Source organism: Schistocerca serialis, chromosome 5 (genome assembly GCF_023864345.2).
Source record: "Schistocerca serialis cubense isolate TAMUIC-IGC-003099 chromosome 5, iqSchSeri2.2, whole genome shotgun sequence".
Lineage (NCBI taxonomy): Eukaryota > Metazoa > Arthropoda > Insecta > Orthoptera > Acrididae > Schistocerca > Schistocerca serialis.
The window spans coordinates 599445-623939 of record NC_064642.1 but is presented as its reverse complement, the minus strand read 5'-3'; the positions used below and the strand labels follow the sequence as shown (position 1 = coordinate 623939).

The 24495-nt window shown below is 49.7% G+C and overlaps 9 non-coding genes and 1 pseudogene across 9 annotated transcripts; all 10 read right to left on the bottom strand.

The window, feature by feature from the left end:
• Window positions 1-1892: 1892 nt before the first annotated feature.
• LOC126482511 (5S ribosomal RNA) lies at window positions 1893-2012 on the bottom strand (annotated as a pseudogene).
• Window positions 2013-9880: 7868 nt separating this feature from the next.
• LOC126482640 (5S ribosomal RNA) lies at window positions 9881-9999 on the bottom strand. The gene has a single exon (XR_007587679.1). It is a non-coding gene; the product is annotated as a 5S ribosomal RNA (ribosomal RNA).
• A 1212-nt stretch (window positions 10000-11211) lies between these two features.
• Window positions 11212-11330, bottom strand: LOC126482629 (5S ribosomal RNA). Its single transcript, XR_007587678.1, has one exon. It is a non-coding gene; the product is annotated as a 5S ribosomal RNA (ribosomal RNA).
• Window positions 11331-12539: 1209 nt separating this feature from the next.
• LOC126482618 (5S ribosomal RNA) lies at window positions 12540-12658 on the bottom strand. Its single transcript, XR_007587677.1, has one exon. It is a non-coding gene; the product is annotated as a 5S ribosomal RNA (ribosomal RNA).
• A 1209-nt stretch (window positions 12659-13867) lies between these two features.
• Window positions 13868-13986, bottom strand: LOC126482607 (5S ribosomal RNA). The gene has a single exon (XR_007587676.1). It is a non-coding gene; the product is annotated as a 5S ribosomal RNA (ribosomal RNA).
• Window positions 13987-15208: 1222 nt separating this feature from the next.
• LOC126482595 (5S ribosomal RNA) lies at window positions 15209-15327 on the bottom strand. Its single transcript, XR_007587674.1, has one exon. It is a non-coding gene; the product is annotated as a 5S ribosomal RNA (ribosomal RNA).
• A 1208-nt stretch (window positions 15328-16535) lies between these two features.
• On the bottom strand, window positions 16536-16654 carry LOC126482584 (5S ribosomal RNA). Its single transcript, XR_007587673.1, has one exon. It is a non-coding gene; the product is annotated as a 5S ribosomal RNA (ribosomal RNA).
• A 1210-nt stretch (window positions 16655-17864) lies between these two features.
• On the bottom strand, window positions 17865-17983 carry LOC126482571 (5S ribosomal RNA). The gene has a single exon (XR_007587672.1). It is a non-coding gene; the product is annotated as a 5S ribosomal RNA (ribosomal RNA).
• Window positions 17984-19192: 1209 nt separating this feature from the next.
• LOC126482560 (5S ribosomal RNA) lies at window positions 19193-19311 on the bottom strand. The gene has a single exon (XR_007587671.1). It is a non-coding gene; the product is annotated as a 5S ribosomal RNA (ribosomal RNA).
• Window positions 19312-20520: 1209 nt separating this feature from the next.
• On the bottom strand, window positions 20521-20639 carry LOC126482549 (5S ribosomal RNA). The gene has a single exon (XR_007587670.1). It is a non-coding gene; the product is annotated as a 5S ribosomal RNA (ribosomal RNA).
• Window positions 20640-24495: the final 3856 nt, after the last annotated feature.

The following is a 24495-nucleotide window of genomic DNA, read 5'->3' as shown; positions in this document are numbered from 1 at the left end:
TTTCTGTTATTATTCCACCTACTTTGTTCCAGCAGGTGGCGTAGAATTCTGACGGTAATCCGTCCGCTCCTGGAGCTTTGCCGTTGGCGCAGGTTTTGAGGACGGCTCTCACTTCATCCTCTGACACAGCTTCCGTCAGCAAAGCGCGATCGGTGTCGTTCAGCCGTCTGCGCGTTCCTTGTAGTAGTTTTGCTGTTTCTGCGTCATCTGGTTCCTCTGCCTTGAAGAGATCAGAGAAGTGGTCTTCTACGTGACGCATCATGTCCCTCCTAGTTGTTATTTTGCGGCCAGCTGCGTCGCTAAGCTCTCTTACAGTTCTGTTTTGTGCCCTCTCCCTCTCCCTGTGCAGGTGGTGCAGTGTGGCAGGTTCGTCTTCAGTGGCGCCGTGTGTCTGGCTGCGGACGACGACGCCTTTCATCTGTTGACGCCTGATATTCAGTAGTCGCGCCTTTATTCCTCTCACTCGCGTGAGAAGCAGGTCGTCGTCTGGAGGACAGTTGAGCGCGTCCTTCAGACACTGCGTGTAAAAGTCTGCCGTGCTCTTCCTCCAGAAAGCCTTTTCCGCACTGTGCCTTATCAGCGTCTTCCTTATGTGTGGTTTTCCAGATGCGACCCACCATTGTGTGGTGGACGGATATTGTCGTCGCGTCTGTAAACTTTCTTCTAGTGTGAGCGCTATCTCCTGCTGTAGTTTGGCGTCACTTAGATGTTCGGTGTTAAGTTTCCACGCTGATCTTCCTCCTGATATTTTATTCGTTGGCAGCTGGAGCTTGCAAATGTAGGCACAGTGGTCGGAGAAGATCACAGGGCAGACTTCCACACGTGACACAGAGGTGGCCAACTCTCTGGTCACATAAATCCTGTCAAGCCTGCTTCTTCCGCGGTTGTGGAAGTACGTGAATTCCGTTGTGTTGGGGTATAATAGACGCCAAGAGTCACGTAGATTCAGTTTTCTTAGGAGTTCCTGCAGCTCCATGCACAGATTAGGTACCGGGACTTGATCTTCCGGAGCAGACACGCAGTTGAAATCGCCTCCCAGCACAACATTGCTGTTGTTGCGTGGAAGGAGTGCACAAATATCTTCATTGAAGAACTGGCTTCTGGCCCTCTTGTTTTCTGTGCCTGACGGCGCATAGATGTTGACAAAGTACGTCCCAGCTATTTTGATTGCTATTCCACGGCCGTCAGTCAGGGTCTTGATGTCCTCTGTGTCGATACCATTCCTCACCATTACAGCAGTGCCAGTTCTCGTTTCTGCGTCAATGTTCGTGAAGACGTCGAATCCCGGTACTTGTTCCAAGTCCGTGGTGACGACTTCTTGTAATATCGCTACATCGGCAGCTCGGTGCTGCAGGAACTCCGTGAGGGCGTCTATCTTCACAACCGAATTCATTTTATTGACATTGCACGTGATGACGTTATAGCCAGAGCGTTCCTGCATTTAAGCGCTATGTGGAGGCGGGGGTTGAACTTGCTGTGGGCGGTCCGGCCGTAGGACTAGGTCCTCCGGTTCGGTGGTTTGTTTTCGCGCGTTTTCGGGCGAGATGTCCGACGCTTCCCCGTCGGAGGTCTCCATCCTCTCGTCGTTTGAGCTGCTGCTGCGGCTTCGCCGCCTGTTGCGCCGCCTTTTGGCTTTGGACGCCGGTTGCGGCTGCTCGTTACACTCCTTCGGTTCGTCGTCGGACTCCTTCAAGATGCGGGCGAGTTTGGTCACCTGCTTCTTGATGGCGATCTCGCGCGCCTCGGTGTACGAGGTGGGCGTGGACTCTGCGCTGGGCCCGGCCAGCTGGCTGCCGTGAATGACAGCCTCAGCTGACGGCTGGGCGGGCGCGGCGGCGCGCGTGACCTTCACCCGCCGGGCGGCGGGGGAGGGGGCGGCCGCCGGCTCGGCCTCCATTGTGGTCTCCCGGTGTTCCCAGGCGGTCACCCATCCAAGTACTAACCGGGCCCGATGTTGCTTAACTTCGGTGATCGGACGAGAACCGGTGTATTCAACATGGTATGGCCGTTGGCGTCCTTATACTGTAGCCGCGCCACAGAAGAAGCGTTCGCCTCTTCTCCCAACACACGCAATCGCCGCTTCGCGTGGCACATTTGACGCAAAGCATGTCTTTCCACCTCGAAGGTGGCGCGGAGTGCGCGCTCGCCTCGGCGTCTCATAGGCGACTGCCGAACGAAGGTGAGACGCACAACACAGCTGCTGGATGCACCGCCTGTCATTCGTTTGGTGCGTGCGGCCTCCGACACTGGCTGGCGACGCACCTTGTTCCTGTTATCCGGCGCGCGGCCGGGCGGCGGGGGGACTGCGCGCGGTGTCCTGCTGGACCGACGGAAGCTTCCTCACCTGCCTGACACGCGCCGCGCTTCCAGATATTTGCGTAATTTGCGCGGTGCATTCTCGCCTGTCCCCCTTCCGTCCCGACTTGTCCCGACTGCCGCTCGCTGCCGCTCGGGTCGCGGTCCATTTGACAGCACAAGCGCGAGAAACGTCTGCGGGAGGACAAATGAATCAATTTATGATTACAAATCGAATTTGGAGCTGTACGCCGCTGCAGAACGATAGGCGCTATCGTATTTCGGAGCATACCGCCCGATTCGTACTGTTTTGTCGTTTTCAAAGACTTCCTGGCAAACTTGGTTAGCACATTCACCCTCAGACTGAGTTAGTTAGTGCAGTTTCGTTTCTTACGGCCGTTTAAAATGCTTAAGGAAGTCTGTTTGTCACAACAGAAAGGTGGTATGGAAAGAGGGCTGGCAGGAGTAGCGACTAAAAGGCGAAAAATGAACACAGCCAGAGTTCCCATGCGCTCACCCAACTGAGTACTAACGTTGTTGCTTCACTTCGGTGATCGGACGAGAACGGAAGATTTTATTTCTTCTTTTTTTTTTTTTTTTTTTTTTTTGTTTGTTTTTTGTTTATTTACTTTGTGGAATTTAGCACAGCTACAAAACAGTAGGCCCTGACGTATTTTCAAAACTCATCTGTCGATTCGTAGCGTGTTGTTATTTCCGAGGCGTTCTAGCAATCTTCTTTCGCACATTCTTGCTCAAACTGAGTTCATTACTGCAATTTCGTATCTTACGTTTGATACAGTAGTTTCAAATGCTTGTGGAAGCATCTTTGTCAGCACCTGAAAGTTAGTATGAAAAGAGGGCTGGCAGGTGCAGCGACGTAAAAATGAAAAAATGAGATAGAGCCAACAGCACCCGGTGTTCCCAGGCGGTCACCCATCCAAGTACTAACCGGGCCCGATGTTGCTTAACTTCGGTGATCGGACGAGAACCGGTGTATTTTTTTTTTTTTTTTTTTTTTTTTTTTTTTTTTTTTTTTTTTTTTTTTTAAAAAGTTTAAAACTGGAACCTCATCCTATTACTCAGTTACTCTCTTTCTGTAACTTTGTCCATTTTATTACTTTTTCCAAAAATAGTCATAGGTATACTTGTTTACAGGCTGGCACATAACAAAGATAGACAAATGAATGGAGACTGGTTATATTTCACCAGCTAACACTAACTATATATCTAAACTTAATTTTGATAGACCTGCGCGTAAGACGCAAATAAGGTCAGTGTGCGTATCATCAAAGCTCAATGGCGAGACTGAAAGACCATTGATACAAATAAAAGGGGCTCAGAATCATCTTACAGTTGTTTCGCATACGCATGATGCAATGCAGATGATAAAAAATTTGCAAAATATTCTTTGTGTTTATTACTATTTTGGATCTTACAATATTGGTCCCAAATATGAGTCAAAAAAGTGAGCCCATCGTGAATTTGCCGGTCAATGAGGGCGTAAACAGTGTGGCCCAACAACCACACAGCAGTATTGTGTTTTGGCCGCGGGAAATATTTGAAATCAGGTACAATGACACTGTCAACTGAGACGTGCGCCGGAGTAGTTCGCGTGATGAGAGCCACCATTATCTGGCAAGTCCTCCACACATCGGAAACAGCTTGGCATTGCAGGCGGTGTTCTCTGGTGTCAGGCATGCCACATCTGCTACAGTTGGGGGAGGCAAGAAGCTGAATATCGGCTAAACGCTGATTGGTAGGCAGCGTGTTGTTGACTAGTTTATACCACAACGCAGACACATCGGACGGCAGAATACTGCTATTAACATTTGACCACACCTGCTTCCAGTTAACAGTAGGTAAGCGGACTTCCAATTTACTAAGGGGTGGTTGTCCCATCAATTCAATATAGAGTTGCCGTGCTGTCCTGTGTGGATTCGTGGCCGTGCGGAGGACGTAGCTTTTATTTAGAATATAGTCTCGTACAAAGGACATACGGTAAGGGATGTTGGCCACCGATACTGGGGCGCTTTCAGATTTTGGCCGATAGATTTCTAGCAGGGATGCTGTCGATCCATCGGGAAAGCCGGCCTGCATTTCAGCGGTGCGGTTGACGAGCAACGCTGCACATTTGCGACTGAAGTCTACTAGCCCGAGTCCTCCATGTGACGGGTCCAAGACACAAACTGCTGCTCGCACTTTAAAAATTTCGTGGCGCCAGAGTAACCAGTATACTGCCTGAGATATAGCGCGTCCTATTTGTTTTGGCACGCTAAGCAACTGCGCCATATACCACGCCTTGGAGAGAATAAAGGAATTGATTAGTTTGACTTTCTGGTGCAAGTTAAGGTGCCGGGTTGCGTGGCATTTGCAGAGGCCCTTGATGGAGTTGAGGATTCTTCTCCAATTTCGTGCTTGCATATGCTGTGGGCACGCAGTTATGTCTAGACCCAATACTTGATGGTCTCTCACTATTCTGTACCATGGGCGGACAATATCGGTGGCTAGCAGACCCAGAGGAAGTAGAACAGTTTTAATAGTATTTATCGCTGCTCCAGACGCACTTTCATACTGATGAAGGGAGGCGCGTATCGAGTCTATGTCTGCTGTGTGGTCAATGAAAGCGCCTACGTCATCTGCGTATGCCACACATTTAAAGGAAGCATTGTGTATTTGTACTCCTTTTGACGTCCTGCCTATTGTTCTGAGAAGCGGGTCTATGGCGATCACGAATAAGAACATTGACAGCGGACATCCTTGCCTGACAGAGCGGCAAATAGGGATCGGTTTAGTTTGCCATCCGTTTAATGTGACTATTGATCTTGCTCCCGTCAGAATATTTTCAATAATTTTGATAAATTCTCGGCCGAATCCCATTTTTGTCATGACCTGTAGCAAGTATTTGTGGCTTATGCGATCGAAAGCGTTCGCAAAGTCAATGGATAGAATAGCTGTCGATAATTTATGGATTGCCGTGTGAGCTACTATGTCTCGGTATAAGGACGCTGCGTGGAAAATATTGTGGTGTGTTACTCCGCACGTTTGGTAAGAGCTGATAGCTTTGTTCATGACTGGCTTCATCTTTGCTGCAAGGCACCTTGCAACTATTTTGTAGTCAGTATTGAGTAATGTGATGGGTCGGAAATCTTGGACACGACATGTATGTTGCGTTTTTGGGACGAGCACAACTCGACCTTCCAGGAATTTTGCGGGAATATCGGTGCCACGAATTACTTCATTTACTATGTCGGTGAGTTTTTGCCCAAAGATGTCCCAGTAGACCTGATAGAATTCGGTTGGCAGGCCATCAGGTCCCGGCGACTTTCCTTTAGAGCACGATTGTACAATAGGTTTTGTGTTCTGTACTGTCACCTCTGCTATCAACTGTTCTCGGTCCGCGTTCGAAATGTCAGTCTGCAGGTCGCGTAACAAATAATTTAGCGCTGCGTCGTCTGTCGCAACGTCTCGAAATAAGTCCGTGTAATGGGCTGTAATATGTTGGAGAATGTCTGTTTTCCGCGTAAGGCGCTCGCCTGACGCAGTCGTTATCGATTCTACATGTTTACGCCTTGCCCGTGTTTTTTCACGCGCGAGATGATAGGACGACGGTTCTTCGTCGTCCAGAGCGCACAAGGCGCGACTTCGGACCAAAATTCCTTTTGCCTTTTCGTTATGTATACGTAGAATCTTTGCCTTAATACGATTTAAGCGAAGGCGGAGATTTTCATTTGGTCCGACAGGGGCGTTTAACGCGTCTTTGAGGCATTGTTGGTAAAATTCTGTTGTGCGCTGCGTCCAGAAAGATACCTCCTGGCTATAACATTGAGCAATCATCCTAATTTGCGGCTTTGCGTAGAAAGTCCACCACTCTAGTGCTGAGCTGTAGTTTTTCTCTTTCTGGAGGCAAAGCTGCCATACAGATTGCATTTTCGAGCGGAAGTCTGACGCGGCAAGATGTTTCGTATTAAGCTTCCACAACCTGGGAGTAGGTGTTTCATTTGTACGCTGTAGGTGGATGGCAGCAACATAACCGCAGTGGTCGCTAAACGCGACAGGGATGATGTCTACACTATTTAGGTTGTTTGCAATCTGTTGAGAGACGTATATACGGTCTATTCTGCTTGCTCCACTATTGTATATGTGCGTATACGGCGTTGTATGTGGGTGGAGGAGACGCCACGTGTCTCGCAGATCTTTGGCGGTCAACAGTTTCACTAATTCAGGACACATAGTGGCCGTAGGGTGCTGGTCGGATGGGTCTGTTACACAGTTAAAATCGCCACCGAGAATTATTGGACGTGTGGTATCAAACAAGGGAACTATCTCGTGATTGAAAAATGCTGCGCGCATTCGTCTATTATCTGTCCCTGAGGGGGCGTAAATATTGATAAATCTCATGCTTTGTATATTGCACGCAATTGCGCGTCCGCTTGGCAACATTTGGACATTGTCTGGCTCTAGGGAATTTTTGTATAAAATCGCGGTACCGCATTTTATATTATTGTTAATGTTATAAATGACATCATATCCATTTATGTTATTGAGGATGTTTGCGGTAACTTCCTGAAGGAATATTACGTCAAAACGACTGTAATGTACAAAATCGACTAGGGATAAAATTTTGTGAGCTGCAGAAATCCCGTTTATATTTAAGGTAAGAATAGATAAATCTTTTATTTGCGTATAACAGACTGGCATTGTAAGTGGGGAAAGAAACAGAGAAACATTAGCTACGGGAGACAGGGTATAAATGGAGATAATTTCATTCTGGGAATGGTTTGTTTTTGTATGTGAGGCGTATTGCAACTAATTTTCAACCGAGTTTATACTCAAACATCTTCGGACCAAACAGTACTGCGTTGTTGTTCTGAGGAGGAGGGATCATTGTTGGTTTCCATCGGTACGTGCATATGTGGCGAATCGATTTGCATAGCATGGACGGCACGAATGTCGTCCGTCGGGACGTGGGCTGTGTGCCGAGCACGACACTCGTGCATTTCCTCTGCCTTTCTTTTAATTGGCGCTGATAATACAGCCTCAGTTACGAGCGGTTGTACGCTGATTTCTTTCTCTTGCTTATTTAGAAATTCCCTTAGATGTCGAACAGTTGCGTCGCGCCGGCGATCTGCTTCTGTTTCATGCGACGCAACAGGGACGACTGTCACAGGGCATTGTTGATCGGATTTAGAAGTTGCATCCGAGATTCCGTTTCCACGGCCGCGTCTATGTTTCCTTTTCGAAGATTTATTCGGTGAATGGCTCACCGATCTCCTACTCGGGGATGGACTGGGGTCTTTACGAGAAACACGCTTTTCTGAGGGGACAGCAGCAGGGCTGCGTCCACTCTCTGAATTTTGCGTGTTGGTCGGAAAAATTTCTGATTCAGTATCGTCACTTTTTGGCGGCTCTGGGTGAACGTCAGCCACGACCGTAATGTTTGTCGCATTATTGCGGAGAGAAGTTTCTGGAATGACGGCTTTTTCATCAATTTCTGTTACGTCCATGACATTGTCCGTGTTTGCCGGGGTCGCTGCCGATTCGCACGCAGCCTCTGTCACAGGGAGTGACGAGGGTCGAATCGGAGCAACACCCAACGTTACAGACGCATACGAGTTTTTCTGCGTTTGTGCGCTATCACCGCCGAGCGGGAGCTGCACAGGGCGACGTCTGTTCGGACAATTTTGTCGAAAGTGATCGGTTGCATTGCAGTACGAGCACGTCTGTGGCTGTCCATTGTACGATATAAAGGCCCTGTAGCCGCCTATGACTAGAAAGGACGGGATGTGCTGTTTCAGTTCAATAAGAACACTTCTTACTCCGTTGTAAACTTGTAGTCGGAAACCACTACCCCATTTCTCATTAGTCACTGAAAGCACATTCCCATACGGCATGAGACCACGAGCAATCATTTGGGTCGGTATTTCGAAAGGAAGATTGAAAATACGAACTTGACGAATACCATAACCCGCGTGGCACACGGTCACGTCGCAAACGCTTCCGTCACGATATTTAAACTTGCGTTTTCCACCGTTTTCCTGTACGATCTTTTCGCACATTTCCGGATCATTGAATTTCATAAACAGGGTTCCGGTAATAAAGTCCCACTGGACTCCGTACGTTTCGGTGTCGGTAAGACCGAGTTCGTCAATAATCCAGTCGTGAGCCTCGTATGCCGTAGGGCGTACAGCTTCCTTGTCGAAAATAACGTTCAATGTGTTCGATCTGTTTACGTTTTCCATTTTCAAACCGTTACTTAACAACTACGCAAAAAAAAACGCGCAAAAATGAGAAACTCGACAGCGGAACGCAACGCGGCGATGCCAACAGAGCGGCCGCTAGCCGATTCAACATGGTATGGCCGTTGGCGTCCTTATACTGTAGCCGCGCCACAGAAGAAGCGTTCGCCTCTCCTCCCAACACACGCAATCGCCGCTTTCCGTGGCACATTTGACGCAAAGCATGTCTTTCCACCTCGAGGGTGGCGCGGAGTGCGCGCTCGCCTCGGCGTCTCATAGGCGACTGCCGAACGAAGGTGAGACGCACAACACAGCTGCTGGATGCACCGCCTGTCATTCGTTTGGTGCGTGCGGCCTCCGACACTGGCTGGCGACGCACCTTGTTCCTGTTATTATCCGGCGCGGGGCTTGCGCGCGGCCGGGCCGCGGGGGGACTGCGCGCGGTGTCCTGCTGGACCGACGGAAGCTTTCTCACCTGCCTGACACGCGCCGCGCTTCCAGATATTTGCGTAATTTGCGCGGTGCATTCTCGCCTGTCGTGTCGCCTCCCCTTCCGTCCCGACTTGTCCCGACTTTGCTCGACTGCCGCTCGCTGCCGCTCGGGTCGCGGTCCATTTGACAGCACAAGCGCGAGAAACGTCTGCGGGAGGACAAATGAATCAATTTATGATTACAAATCGAATTGCGAGCTGTACGCCGCTGCAGAACGATAGGCGCTATCGTATTTCGGAGCATACCGCCCGATTCGTACTGTTTTGTCGTTTTCAAAGACTTCCTGGCAAACTTGGTTAGCACATTCTCCTTCAAACTGAGTTAGTTGCTGCAGTTTCGTTTCTTACGGCCGTTTAAAATGCTTAAGGAAGTCTCTTTGTCACAACAGAAAGGTGGTATGGAAAGAGGGCTGGCAGGAGTAGCGACTAAAAAGCGAAAAATGAACACAGCCAGAGTTCCCATGCGCTCACCCAACTGAGTACTAACGTTGTTGCTTCACTTCGGTGATCGGACGAGAACGGAAGATTTTATTTCTTCTTTTTTTTTTTTTTTTTTTTTTTTTTTTGTTTGTTTTTTGTTTATTTACTTTGTGGAATTTAGCACAGCTACAAAACAGTAGGCCCTGACGTATTTTCAAAACTCATCTGTCGATTCGTAGTGTGTTGTTATTTCCGAGGCGTTCTAGCAATCTTCTTTCGCACATTCTTGCTCAAACTGAGTTCATTACTGCAATTTCGTATCTTACGTTTGATACAGTAGTTTCAAATGCTTGTGGAAGCATCTTTGTCAGCACCTGAAAGTTAGTATGAAAAGAGGGCTGGCAGGTGCAGCGACGTAAAAATGAAAAAATGAGATAGAGCCAACAGCACCCGGTGTTCCCAGGCGGTCACCCATCCAAGTACTAACCGGGCCCGATGTTGCTTAACTTCGGTGATCGGACGAGAACCGGTGTATTCAACATGGTATGGCCGTTGGCGTCCTTATACTGTAGCCGCGCCACAGAAGAAGCGTTCGCCTCTCCTCCCAACACACGCAATCGCCGCTTTCCGTGGCACATTTGACGCAAAGCATGTCTTTCCACCTCGAGGGTGGCGCGGAGTGCGCGCTCGCCTCGGCGTCTCATAGGCGACTGCCGAACGAAGGTGAGACGCACAACACAGCTGCTGGATGCACCGCCTGTCATTCGTTTGGTGCGTGCGGCCTCCGACACTGGCTGGCGACGCACCTTGTTCCTGTTATTATCCGGCGCGGGGCTTGCGCGCGGCCGGGCCGCGGGGGGACTGCGCGCGGTGTCCTGCTGGACCGACGGAAGCTTTCTCACCTGCCTGACACGCGCCGCGCTTCCAGATATTTGCGTAATTTGCGCGGTGCATTCTCGCCTGTCGTGTCGCCTCCCCTTCCGTCCCGACTTGTCCCGACTGCCGCTCGCTGCCGCTCGGGTCGCGGTCCATTTGACAGCACAAGCGCGAGAAACGTCTGCGGGAGGACAAATGAATCAATTTATGATTACAAATCGAATTGCGAGCTGTACGCCGCTGCAGAACGATAGGCGCTATCGTATTTCGGAGCATACCGCCCGATTCGTACTGTTTTGTCGTTTTCAAAGACTTCCTGGCAAACTTGGTTAGCACATTCTCCTTCAAACTGAGTTAGTTGCTGCAGTTTCGTTTCTTACGGCCGTTTAAAATGCTTAAGGAAGTCTCTTTGTCACAACAGAAAGGTGGTATGGAAAGAGGGCTGGCAGGAGTAGCGACTAAAAAGCGAAAAATGAACACAGCCAGAGTTCCCATGCGCTCACCCAACTGAGTACTAACGTTGTTGCTTCACTTCGGTGATCGGACGAGAACGGAAGATTTTATTTCTTCTTTTTTTTTTTTTTTTTTTTTTTTTTTTTTTGTTTGTTTTTTGTTTATTTACTTTGTGGAATTTAGCACAGCTACAAAACAGTAGGCCCTGACGTATTTTCAAAACTCATCTGTCGATTCGTAGTGTGTTGTTATTTCCGAGGCGTTCTAGCAATCTTCTTTCGCACATTCTTGCTCAAACTGAGTTCATTACTGCAATTTCGTATCTTACGTTTGATACAGTAGTTTCAAATGCTTGTGGAAGCATCTTTGTCAGCACCTGAAAGTTAGTATGAAAAGAGGGCTGGCAGGTGCAGCGACGTAAAAATGAAAAAATGAGATAGAGCCAACAGCACCCGGTGTTCCCAGGCGGTCACCCATCCAAGTACTAACCGGGCCCGATGTTGCTTAACTTCGGTGATCGGACGAGAACCGGTGTATTCAACATGGTATGGCCGTTGGCGTCCTTATACTGTAGCCGCGCCACAGAAGAAGCGTTCGCCTCTCCTCCCAACACACGCAATCGCCGCTTTCCGTGGCACATTTGACGCAAAGCATGTCTTTCCACCTCGAGGGTGGCGCGGAGTGCGCGCTCGCCTCGGCGTCTCATAGGCGACTGCCGAACGAAGGTGAGACGCACAACACAGCTGCTGGATGCACCGCCTGTCATTCGTTTGGTGCGTGCGGCCTCCGACACTGGCTGGCGACGCACCTTGTTCCTGTTATTATCCGGCGCGGGGCTTGCGCGCGGCCGGGCCGCGGGGGGACTGCGCGCGGTGTCCTGCTGGACCGACGGAAGCTTTCTCACCTGCCTGACACGCGCCGCGCTTCCAGATATTTGCGTAATTTGCGCGGTGCATTCTCGCCTGTCGTGTCGCCTCCCCTTCCGTCCCGACTTGTCCCGACTGCCGCTCGCTGCCGCTCGGGTCGCGGTCCATTTGACAGCACAAGCGCGAGAAACGTCTGCGGGAGGACAAATGAATCAATTTATGATTACAAATCGAATTGCGAGCTGTACGCCGCTGCAGAACGATAGGCGCTATCGTATTTCGGAGCATACCGCCCGATTCGTACTGTTTTGTCGTTTTCAAAGACTTCCTGGCAAACTTGGTTAGCACATTCTCCTTCAAACTGAGTTAGTTGCTGCAGTTTCGTTTCTTACGGCCGTTTAAAATGCTTAAGGAAGTCTCTTTGTCACAACAGAAAGGTGGTATGGAAAGAGGGCTGGCAGGAGTAGCGACTAAAAAGCGAAAAATGAACACAGCCAGAGTTCCCATGCGCTCACCCAACTGAGTACTAACGTTGTTGCTTCACTTCGGTGATCGGACGAGAACGGAAGATTTTATTTCTTCTTTTTTTTTTTTTTTTTTTTTTTTTTTTGTTTGTTTTTTGTTTATTTACTTTGTGGAATTTAGCACAGCTACAAAACAGTAGGCCCTGACGTATTTTCAAAACTCATCTGTCGATTCGTAGTGTGTTGTTATTTCCGAGGCGTTCTAGCAATCTTCTTTCGCACATTCTTGCTCAAACTGAGTTCATTACTGCAATTTCGTATCTTACGTTTGATACAGTAGTTTCAAATGCTTGTGGAAGCATCTTTGTCAGCACCTGAAAGTTAGTATGAAAAGAGGGCTGGCAGGTGCAGCGACGTAAAAATGAAAAAATGAGATAGAGCCAACAGCACCCGGTGTTCCCAGGCGGTCACCCATCCAAGTACTAACCGGGCCCGATGTTGCTTAACTTCGGTGATCGGACGAGAACCGGTGTATTCAACATGGTATGGCCGTTGGCGTCCTTATACTGTAGCCGCGCCACAGAAGAAGCGTTCGCCTCTCCTCCCAACACACGCAATCGCCGCTTTCCGTGGCACATTTGACGCAAAGCATGTCTTTCCACCTCGAGGGTGGCGCGGAGTGCGCGCTCGCCTCGGCGTCTCATAGGCGACTGCCGAACGAAGGTGAGACGCACAACACAGCTGCTGGATGCACCGCCTGTCATTCGTTTGGTGCGTGCGGCCTCCGACACTGGCTGGCGACGCACCTTGTTCCTGTTATTATCCGGCGCGGGGCTTGCGCGCGGCCGGGCCGCGGGGGGACTGCGCGCGGTGTCCTGCTGGACCGACGGAAGCTTTCTCACCTGCCTGACACGCGCCGCGCTTCCAGATATTTGCGTAATTTGCGCGGTGCATTCTCGCCTGTCGTGTCGCCTCCCCTTCCGTCCCGACTTGTCCCGACTGCCGCTCGCTGCCGCTCGGGTCGCGGTCCATTTGACAGCACAAGCGCGAGAAACGTCTGCGGGAGGACAAATGAATCAATTTATGATTACAAATCGAATTGCGAGCTGTACGCCGCTGCAGAACGATAGGCGCTATCGTATTTCGGAGCATACCGCCCGATTCGTACTGTTTTGTCGTTTTCAAAGACTTCCTGGCAAACTTGGTTAGCACATTCTCCTTCAAACTGAGTTAGTTGCTGCAGTTTCGTTTCTTACGGCCGTTTAAAATGCTTAAGGAAGTCTCTTTGTCACAACAGAAAGGTGGTATGGAAAGAGGGCTGGCAGGAGTAGCGACTAAAAAGCGAAAAATGAACACAGCCAGAGTTCCCATGCGCTCACCCAACTGAGTACTAACGTTGTTGCTTCACTTCGGTGATCGGACGAGAACGGAAGATTTTATTTCTTCTTTTTTTTTTTTTTTTTTTTTTTTTTTTGTTTGTTTTTTGTTTATTTACTTTGTGGAATTTAGCACAGCTACAAAACAGTAGGCCCTGACGTATTTTCAAAACTCATCTGTCGATTCGTAGTGTGTTGTTATTTCCGAGGCGTTCTAGCAATCTTCTTTCGCACATTCTTGCTCAAACTGAGTTCATTACTGCAATTTCGTATCTTACGTTTGATACAGTAGTTTCAAATGCTTGTGGAAGCATCTTTGTCAGCACCTGAAAGTTAGTATGAAAAGAGGGCTGGCAGGTGCAGCGACGTAAAAATGAAAAAATGAGATAGAGCCAACAGCACCCGGTGTTCCCAGGCGGTCACCCATCCAAGTACTAACCGGGCCCGATGTTGCTTAACTTCGGTGATCGGACGAGAACCGGTGTATTCAACATGGTATGGCCGTTGGCGTCCTTATACTGTAGCCGCGCCACAGAAGAAGCGTTCGCCTCTCCTCCCAACACACGCAATCGCCGCTTTCCGTGGCACATTTGACGCAAAGCATGTCTTTCCACCTCGAGGGTGGCGCGGAGTGCGCGCTCGCCTCGGCGTCTCATAGGCGACTGCCGAACGAAGGTGAGACGCACAACACAGCTGCTGGATGCACCGCCTGTCATTCGTTTGGTGCGTGCGGCCTCCGACACTGGCTGGCGACGCACCTTGTTCCTGTTATTATCCGGCGCGGGGCTTGCGCGCGGCCGGGCCGCGGGGGGACTGCGCGCGGTGTCCTGCTGGACCGACGGAAGCTTTCTCACCTGCCTGACACGCGCCGCGCTTCCAGATATTTGCGTAATTTGCGCGGTGCATTCTCGCCTGTCGTGTCGCCTCCCCTTCCGTCCCGACTTGTCCCGACTTTGCTCGACTGCCGCTCGCTGCCGCTCGGGTCGCGGTCCATTTGACAGCACAAGCGCGAGAAACGTCTGCGGGAGGACAAATGAATCAATTTATGATTACAAATCGAATTGCGAGCTGTACGCCGCTGCAGAACGATAGGCGCTATCGTATTTCGGAGCATACCGCCCGATTCGTACTGTTTTGTCGTTTTCAAAGACTTCCTGGCAAACTTGGTTAGCACATTCTCCTTCAAACTGAGTTAGTTGCTGCAGTTTCGTTTCTTACGGCCGTTTAAAATGCTTAAGGAAGTCTCTTTGTCACAACAGAAAGGTGGTATGGAAAGAGGGCTGGCAGGAGTAGCGACTAAAAAGCGAAAAATGAACACAGCCAGAGTTCCCATGCGCTCACCCAACTGAGTACTAACGTTGTTGCTTCACTTCGGTGATCGGACGAGAACGGAAGATTTTATTTCTTCTTTTTTTTTTTTTTTTTTTTTTTTTTTTTTTGTTTGTTTTTTGTTTATTTACTTTGTGGAATTTAGCACAGCTACAAAACAGTAGGCCCTGACGTATTTTCAAAACTCATCTGTCGATTCGTAGTGTGTTGTTATTTCCGAGGCGTTCTAGCAATCTTCTTTCGCACATTCTTGCTCAAACTGAGTTCATTACTGCAATTTCGTATCTTACGTTTGATACAGTAGTTTCAAATGCTTGTGGAAGCATCTTTGTCAGCACCTGAAAGTTAGTATGAAAAGAGGGCTGGCAGGTGCAGCGACGTAAAAATGAAAAAATGAGATAGAGCCAACAGCACCCGGTGTTCCCAGGCGGTCACCCATCCAAGTACTAACCGGGCCCGATGTTGCTTAACTTCGGTGATCGGACGAGAACCGGTGTATTCAACATGGTATGGCCGTTGGCGTCCTTATACTGTAGCCGCGCCACAGAAGAAGCGTTCGCCTCTCCTCCCAACACACGCAATCGCCGCTTTCCGTGGCACATTTGACGCAAAGCATGTCTTTCCACCTCGAGGGTGGCGCGGAGTGCGCGCTCGCCTCGGCGTCTCATAGGCGACTGCCGAACGAAGGTGAGACGCACAACACAGCTGCTGGATGCACCGCCTGTCATTCGTTTGGTGCGTGCGGCCTCCGACACTGGCTGGCGACGCACCTTGTTCCTGTTATTATCCGGCGCGGGGCTTGCGCGCGGCCGGGCCGCGGGGGGACTGCGCGCGGTGTCCTGCTGGACCGACGGAAGCTTTCTCACCTGCCTGACACGCGCCGCGCTTCCAGATATTTGCGTAATTTGCGCGGTGCATTCTCGCCTGTCGTGTCGCCTCCCCTTCCGTCCCGACTTGTCCCGACTGCCGCTCGCTGCCGCTCGGGTCGCGGTCCATTTGACAGCACAAGCGCGAGAAACGTCTGCGGGAGGACAAATGAATCAATTTATGATTACAAATCGAATTGCGAGCTGTACGCCGCTGCAGAACGATAGGCGCTATCGTATTTCGGAGCATACCGCCCGATTCGTACTGTTTTGTCGTTTTCAAAGACTTCCTGGCAAACTTGGTTAGCACATTCTCCTTCAAACTGAGTTAGTTGCTGCAGTTTCGTTTCTTACGGCCGTTTAAAATGCTTAAGGAAGTCTCTTTGTCACAACAGAAAGGTGGTATGGAAAGAGGGCTGGCAGGAGTAGCGACTAAAAAGCGAAAAATGAACACAGCCAGAGTTCCCATGCGCTCACCCAACTGAGTACTAACGTTGTTGCTTCACTTCGGTGATCGGACGAGAACGGAAGATTTTATTTCTTCTTTTTTTTTTTTTTTTTTTTTTTTTTTTGTTTGTTTTTTGTTTATTTACTTTGTGGAATTTAGCACAGCTACAAAACAGTAGGCCCTGACGTATTTTCAAAACTCATCTGTCGATTCGTAGTGTGTTGTTATTTCCGAGGCGTTCTAGCAATCTTCTTTCGACATTCTTGCTCAAACTGAGTTCATTACTGCAATTTCGTATCTTACGTTTGATACAGTAGTTTCAAATGCTTGTGGAAGCATCTTTGTCAGCACCTGAAAGTTAGTATGAAAAGAGGGCTGGCAGGTGCAGCGACGTAAAAATGAAAAAATGAGATAGAGCCAACAGCACCCGGTGTTCCCAGGCGGTCACCCATCCAAGTACTAACCGGGCCCGATGTTGCTTAACTTCGGTGATCGGACGAGAACCGGTGTATTCAACATGGTATGGCCGTTGGCGTCCTTATACTGTAGCCGCGCCACAGAAGAAGCGTTCGCCTCTCCTCCCAACACACGCAATCGCCGCTTTCCGTGGCACATTTGACGCAAAGCATGTCTTTCCACCTCGAGGGTGGCGCGGAGTGCGCGCTCGCCTCGGCGTCTCATAGGCGACTGCCGAACGAAGGTGAGACGCACAACACAGCTGCTGGATGCACCGCCTGTCATTCGTTTGGTGCGTGCGGCCTCCGACACTGGCTGGCGACGCACCTTGTTCCTGTTATTATCCGGCGCGGGGCTTGCGCGCGGCCGGGCCGCGGGGGGACTGCGCGCGGTGTCCTGCTGGACCGACGGAAGCTTTCTCACCTGCCTGACACGCGCCGCGCTTCCAGATATTTGCGTAATTTGCGCGGTGCATTCTCGCCTGTCGTGTCGCCTCCCCTTCCGTCCCGACTTGTCCCGACTGCCGCTCGCTGCCGCTCGGGTCGCGGTCCATTTGACAGCACAAGCGCGAGAAACGTCTGCGGGAGGACAAATGAATCAATTTATGATTACAAATCGAATTGCGAGCTGTACGCCGCTGCAGAACGATAGGCGCTATCGTATTTCGGAGCATACCGCCCGATTCGTACTGTTTTGTCGTTTTCAAAGACTTCCTGGCAAACTTGGTTAGCACATTCTCCTTCAAACTGAGTTAGTTGCTGCAGTTTCGTTTCTTACGGCCGTTTAAAATGCTTAAGGAAGTCTCTTTGTCACAACAGAAAGGTGGTATGGAAAGAGGGCTGGCAGGAGTAGCGACTAAAAAGCGAAAAATGAACACAGCCAGAGTTCCCATGCGCTCACCCAACTGAGTACTAACGTTGTTGCTTCACTTCGGTGATCGGACGAGAACGGAAGATTTTATTTCTTCTTTTTTTTTTTTTTTTTTTTTTTTTTTTTGTTTGTTTTTTGTTTATTTACTTTGTGGAATTTAGCACAGCTACAAAACAGTAGGCCCTGACGTATTTTCAAAACTCATCTGTCGATTCGTAGTGTGTTGTTATTTCCGAGGCGTTCTAGCAATCTTCTTTCGCACATTCTTGCTCAAACTGAGTTCATTACTGCAATTTCGTATCTTACGTTTGATACAGTAGTTTCAAATGCTTGTGGAAGCATCTTTGTCAGCACCTGAAAGTTAGTATGAAAAGAGGGCTGGCAGGTGCAGCGACGTAAAAATGAAAAAATGAGATAGAGCCAACAGCACCCGGTGTTCCCAGGCGGTCACCCATCCAAGTACTAACCGGGCCCGATGTTGCTTAACTTCGGTGATCGGACGAGAACCGGTGTATTCAACATGGTATGGCCGTTGGCGTCCTTATACTGTAGCCGCGCCACAGAAGAAGCGTTCGCCTCTCCTCCCAACACACGCAATCGCCGCTTTCCGTGGCACATTTGACGCAAAGCATGTCTTTCCACCTCGAGGGTGGCGCGGAGTGCGCGCTCGCCTCGGCGTCTCATAGGCGACTGCCGAACGAAGGTGAGACGCACAACACAGCTGCTGGATGCACCGCCTGTCATTCGTTTGGTGCGTGCGGCCTCCGACACTGGCTGGCGACGCACCTTGTTCCTGTTATTATCCGGCGCGGGGCTTGCGCGCGGCCGGGCCGCGGGGGGACTGCGCGCGGTGTCCTGCTGGACCGACGGAAGCTTTCTCACCTGCCTGACACGCGCCGCGCTTCCAGATATTTGCGTAATTTGCGCGGTGCATTCTCGCCTGTCGTGTCGCCTCCCCTTCCGTCCCGACTTGTCCCGACTGCCGCTCGCTGCCGCTCGGGTCGCGGTCCATTTGACAGCACAAGCGCGAGAAACGTCTGCGGGAGGACAAATGAATCAATTTATGATTACAAATCGAATTGCGAGCTGTACGCCGCTGCAGAACGATAGGCGCTATCGTATTTCGGAGCATACCGCCCGATTCGTACTGTTTTGTCGTTTTCAAAGACTTCCTGGCAAACTTGGTTAGCACATTCTCCTTCAAACTGAGTTAGTTGCTGCAGTTTCGTTTCTTACGGCCGTTTAAAATGCTTAAGGAAGTCTCTTTGTCACAACAGAAAGGTGGTATGGAAAGAGGGCTGGCAGGAGTAGCGACTAAAAAGCGAAAAATGAACACAGCCAGAGTTCCCATGCGCTCACCCAACTGAGTACTAACGTTGTTGCTTCACTTCGGTGATCGGACGAGAACGGAAGATTTTATTTCTTCTTTTTTTTTTTTTTTTTTTTTTTTTTTTGTTTGTTTTTTGTTTATTTACTTTGTGGAATTTAGCACAGCTACAAAACAGTAGGCCCTGACGTATTTTCAAAACTCATCTGTCGATTCGTAGTGTGTTGTTATTTCCGAGGCGTTCTAGCAATCTTCTTTCGCACATTCTTGCTCAAACTGAGTTCATTACTGCAATTTCGTATCTTACGTTTGATACAGTAGTTTCAAATGCTTGTGGAAGCATCTTTGTCAGCACCTGAAAGTTAGTATGAAAAGAGGGCTGGCAGGTGCAGCGACGTAAAAATGAAAAAATGAGATAGAGCCAACAGCACCCGGTGTTCCCAGGCGGTCACCCATCCAAGTACTAACCGGGCCCGATGTTGCTTAACTTCGGTGATCGGACGAGAACCGGTGTATTCAACATGGTATGGCCGTTGGCGTCCTTATACTGTAGCCGCGCCACAGAAGAAGCGTTCGCCTCTCCTCCCAACACACGCAATCGCCGCTTTCCGTGGCACATTTGACGCAAAGCATGTCTTTCCACCTCGAGGGTGGCGCGGAGTGCGCGCTCGCCTCGGCGTCTCATAGGCGACTGCCGAACGAAGGTGAGACGCACAACACAGCTGCTGGATGCACCGCCTGTCATTCGTTTGGTGCGTGCGGCCTCCGACACTGGCTGGCGACGCACCTTGTTCCTGTTATTATCCGGCGCGGGGCTTGCGCGCGGCCGGGCCGCGGGGGGACTGCGCGCGGTGTCCTGCTGGACCGACGGAAGCTTTCTCACCTGCCTGACACGCGCCGCGCTTCCAGATATTTGCGTAATTTGCGCGGTGCATTCTCGCCTGTCGTGTCGCCTCCCCTTCCGTCCCGACTTGTCCCGACTGCCGCTCGCTGCCGCTCGGGTCGCGGTCCATTTGACAGCACAAGCGCGAGAAACGTCTGCGGGAGGACAAATGAATCAATTTATGATTACAAATCGAATTGCGAGCTGTACGCCGCTGCAGAACGATAGGCGCTATCGTATTTCGGAGCATACCGCCCGATTCGTACTGTTTTGTCGTTTTCAAAGACTTCCTGGCAAACTTGGTTAGCACATTCTCCTTCAAACTGAGTTAGTTGCTGCAGTTTCGTTTCTTACGGCCGTTTAAAATGCTTAAGGAAGTCTCTTTGTCACAACAGAAAGGTGGTATGGAAAGAGGGCTGGCAGGAGTAGCGACTAAAAAGCGAAAAATGAACACAGCCAGAGTTCCCATGCGCTCACCCAACTGAGTACTAACGTTGTTGCTTCACTTCGGTGATCGGACGAGAACGGAAGATTTTATTTCTTCTTTTTTTTTTTTTTTTTTTTTTTTTTTTGTTTGTTTTTTGTTTATTTACTTTGTGGAATTTAGCACAGCTACAAAACAGTAGGCCCTGACGTATTTTCAAAACTCATCTGTCGATTCGTAGTGTGTTGTTATTTCCGAGGCGTTCTAGCAATCTTCTTTCGCACATTCTTGCTCAAACTGAGTTCATTACTGCAATTTCGTATCTTACGTTTGATACAGTAGTTTCAAATGCTTGTGGAAGCATCTTTGTCAGCACCTGAAAGTTAGTATGAAAAGAGGGCTGGCAGGTGCAGCGACGTAAAAATGAAAAAATGAGATAGAGCCAACAGCACCCGGTGTTCCCAGGCGGTCACCCATCCAAGTACTAACCGGGCCCGATGTTGCTTAACTTCGGTGATCGGACGAGAACCGGTGTATTCAACATGGTATGGCCGTTGGCGTCCTTATACTGTAGCCGCGCCACAGAAGAAGCGTTCGCCTCTCCTCCCAACACACGCAATCGCCGCTTTCCGTGGCACATTTGACGCAAAGCATGTCTTTCCACCTCGAGGGTGGCGCGGAGTGCGCGCTCGCCTCGGCGTCTCATAGGCGACTGCCGAACGAAGGTGAGACGCACAACACAGCTGCTGGATGCACCGCCTGTCATTCGTTTGGTGCGTGCGGCCTCCGACACTGGCTGGCGACGCACCTTGTTCCTGTTATTATCCGGCGCGGGGCTTGCGCGCGGCCGGGCCGCGGGGGGACTGCGCGCGGTGTCCTGCTGGACCGACGGAAGCTTTCTCACCTGCCTGACACGCGCCGCGCTTCCAGATATTTGCGTAATTTGCGCGGTGCATTCTCGCCTGTCGTGTCGCCTCCCCTTCCGTCCCGACTTGTCCCGACTTTGCTCGACTGCCGCTCGCTGCCGCTCGGGTCGCGGTCCATTTGACAGCACAAGCGCGAGAAACGTCTGCGGGAGGACAAATGAATCAATTTATGATTACAAATCGAATTGCGAGCTGTACGCCGCTGCAGAACGATAGGCGCTATCGTATTTCGGAGCATACCGCCCGATTCGTACTGTTTTGTCGTTTTCAAAGACTTCCTGGCAAACTTGGTTAGCACATTCTCCTTCAAACTGAGTTAGTTGCTGCAGTTTCGTTTCTTACGGCCGTTTAAAATGCTTAAGGAAGTCTCTTTGTCACAACAGAAAGGTGGTATGGAAAGAGGGCTGGCAGGAGTAGCGACTAAAAAGCGAAAAATGAACACAGCCAGAGTTCCCATGCGCTCACCCAACTGAGTACTAACGTTGTTGCTTCACTTCGGTGATCGGACGAGAACGGAAGATTTTATTTCTTCTTTTTTTTTTTTTTTTTTTTTTTTTTTTTGTTTGTTTTTTGTTTATTTACTTTGTGGAATTTAGCACAGCTACAAAACAGTAGGCCCTGACGTATTTTCAAAACTCATCTGTCGATTCGTAGTGTGTTGTTATTTCCGAGGCGTTCTAGCAATCTTCTTTCGCACATTCTTGCTCAAACTGAGTTCATTACTGCAATTTCGTATCTTACGTTTGATACAGTAGTTTCAAATGCTTGTGGAAGCATCTTTGTCAGCACCTGAAAGTTAGTATGAAAAGAGGGCTGGCAGGTGCAGCGACGTAAAAATGAAAAAATGAGATAGAGCCAACAGCACCTTTTTTTTTTTTTTTTTTTTAAACGTAATAAACTTTTATTTACAAAATAACAAATACAGTCATGAGATTCCAAGGTATTTTCAATTTCAGTTAGTTATCGAGTCTTTTTCTTTTCTTTACTGATATGTAACTTTGTTGGAATTGTCTGTTTCATTATATTTTGTGCATTTGCAGGTAATTTACACTGTTGCACTGATTTGTAAGTCAGTGGAGCAAGAATATTTCATTTTTCAGTTTTGTTTGCGTTTTTGTTAAATTTTAATGGGTTATTGATTCAAACACTTCTAAGTTCTTTACTTTAGGTCGAGTTTTTGGTCTGGTGCCATTATGTGGCTTGTAGCTATTATTAGAGATGTCTTATTGGCTAAGGCTTACATTTAAGAGACAAAGGACAATGACAAATATGTATGAAAGAATATTATATATTTATAGCGAGGTGTCCACGAGATGGTGGTTGAGGGGAAGAGAGCGAGAGAGGGAGAGAGAGAGAAATAGAGAGACAGAGAGAGAGAGAGAGAGAGAGAGAGAGAGTGAGAGAGAGAGAGAGAGAGAGAGAGAGAGTGAGAGTGAGAGGGCGATACGGAACACATTTGAAACATAATTAAAGAATAATTCTATAAGTGGACAACTATATTCTAGATAAGTTTAACATGATTAAATATGGATTGAATATAGATGTTTCTTTTGTTAGTCTACTCACATAGTCATCTTCGGCGTAGTGATGTTTCGCACATTTTTAAGAACTCTACCTGGATATGCCCTATATGTGTAGCCGTAGCACTGCGGACACTGTTGTTGCACTGCACAAATTTTATACCGAACTCACATTTAACACACAACACTTTGGGGGCGTTGGAGGGTCTCTGCATCGGTGACGACGGAGGCGTGGAGGACTAGGGGGGGGGGGGGCGTGGTGTGGCGGCAGCGGTGTCGGCGGCGTCGGCGGCGCCGGCGGCGTCGGCGGCGGCGGCGGCGGCGGCGACGGCGGCGGCAGCGGCAGCGGCGGCGGCGGCGGAGACGTCGGAGGCGGTCGTGGCGTGTGGGGACGGAGGGCGTCCTTGAAGGCGGCGTCCAGCGCTATCTGAAGGTAGTTCTGGAACGTCTGCCTGTAGTTGTTTTTCCGCTTGGCTCGCTTGTGTTCCTCCCAGAGATCGGTGAGGAACTGCACTCCGTCCGTTTGTTTTTTTGCGATTATGGCGTGCGCTGTCATCGCGAACGTCCACATGGTCGCGACGCGTTTGGGACGTGGGAAACATTTTGCAGCCGGGATCGTGAGGGCTGTGGCTTCTATAGTTCGGTGATCCGCCCTGTTCATGAGCGCCACCATTTTCCTGCATGTCTCCCATATCGCCTGACTTGTCGGACATGTGAAGCGGTGTTCCACGGTGTCGATCTCGTTGCACGCTTCGCAGTGCGGCGACTCACGCATGCCGATGCGCGTTAGCCGCTCGTTCGTGGGTATCTTGTTGTGTACGACTTTGTACCACGTGTCTCTAGCTTCCGGAGGTATGGCTTTCTCAGAGAGATTCTTCCAGACTTGTGGCCAGTCGTGGTCTGGAAGATTCGTCTCTGTTCTGCTTCTTCCTTGTTTGCCTCTCAGTGCACGATAGATTTTCGCTGCAGTTCTCATCTCTTTCACTGCTAGCGTGGATGAGATGTAGCTACTGTTTATTACTATCTGCTTCAAGTAGCGCATCTTGTAGGGTATTCTACTGACATCTACCGGCGCTTCCCCGGAATCGGGTCTGTGTTCTTTCAGTAGAGACGACGTGGTACAGTCTACACTTCTGTCCTCCATTTGTAGAGCTCGGTGGAGCAACAGTGCCGCGCATTTTGTCGTGACATCTATCAGGCCCAGCCCCCCTTCTTCTCTAGGGAGGGTGCTGGTGGCTTGCGACACTTTGAGAATTTCCCGCCTCCACAGCAGGTAGTATACAGCGCTTCCTATAGACTTCCCTATTTCTGTTGGTACGTTCATGACTTGTGCCATGTACCAAGCCTTCGCCAGGATCGTTTCGTTGATCAGCTGTGCTTTCTGATCCAACGTCAGGTTTCTGTTGGCGTGTGTCCTGACGAGTCCTCTCGTGGTGTTCAGGATGTTCCGCCAGTTCTCTGCGGCCATTTTGAGTGGGCAGGCCTGCAGCTGAACACCTAGAACTTTATATTTGTCGGTCACCTGGTACCATGGTCTGGCCTCTCTCAGTTTCCCGTTCCCTATCGGGACGAGCACGGTTTTTTTGGGGTTGGTTTTCGCCCCAGATGCCTTCCCAAAAGACTCTATTATTGGGAGGACTTTGTCGATGTCCTCTTTACCGTCCACGAAAATGCTCAAGTCATCGGCATATGCCATACATGTCTCGTTTATATCGTTCAGCTTGTAGCCGTTGACGGTGGCAGCGAGTTTCCTGAGAACTGGGTCGAGGGCTACTGTGAATAGTGCCATCGACAGTGGGCACCCTTGCCTCACAGATTTCCCCAGTTTTATCGGCGTAGATGTCCAGCCGTTTACAGTAACTCTTGACGTGGCATTTGTTAACATGTTTTTGATGACTTGAGCGAATTCGGAGCCAAAACCCAGTCTTGCCAAGGTCTTCAGCAGGTACCGGTGACCGATCCTGTCGAA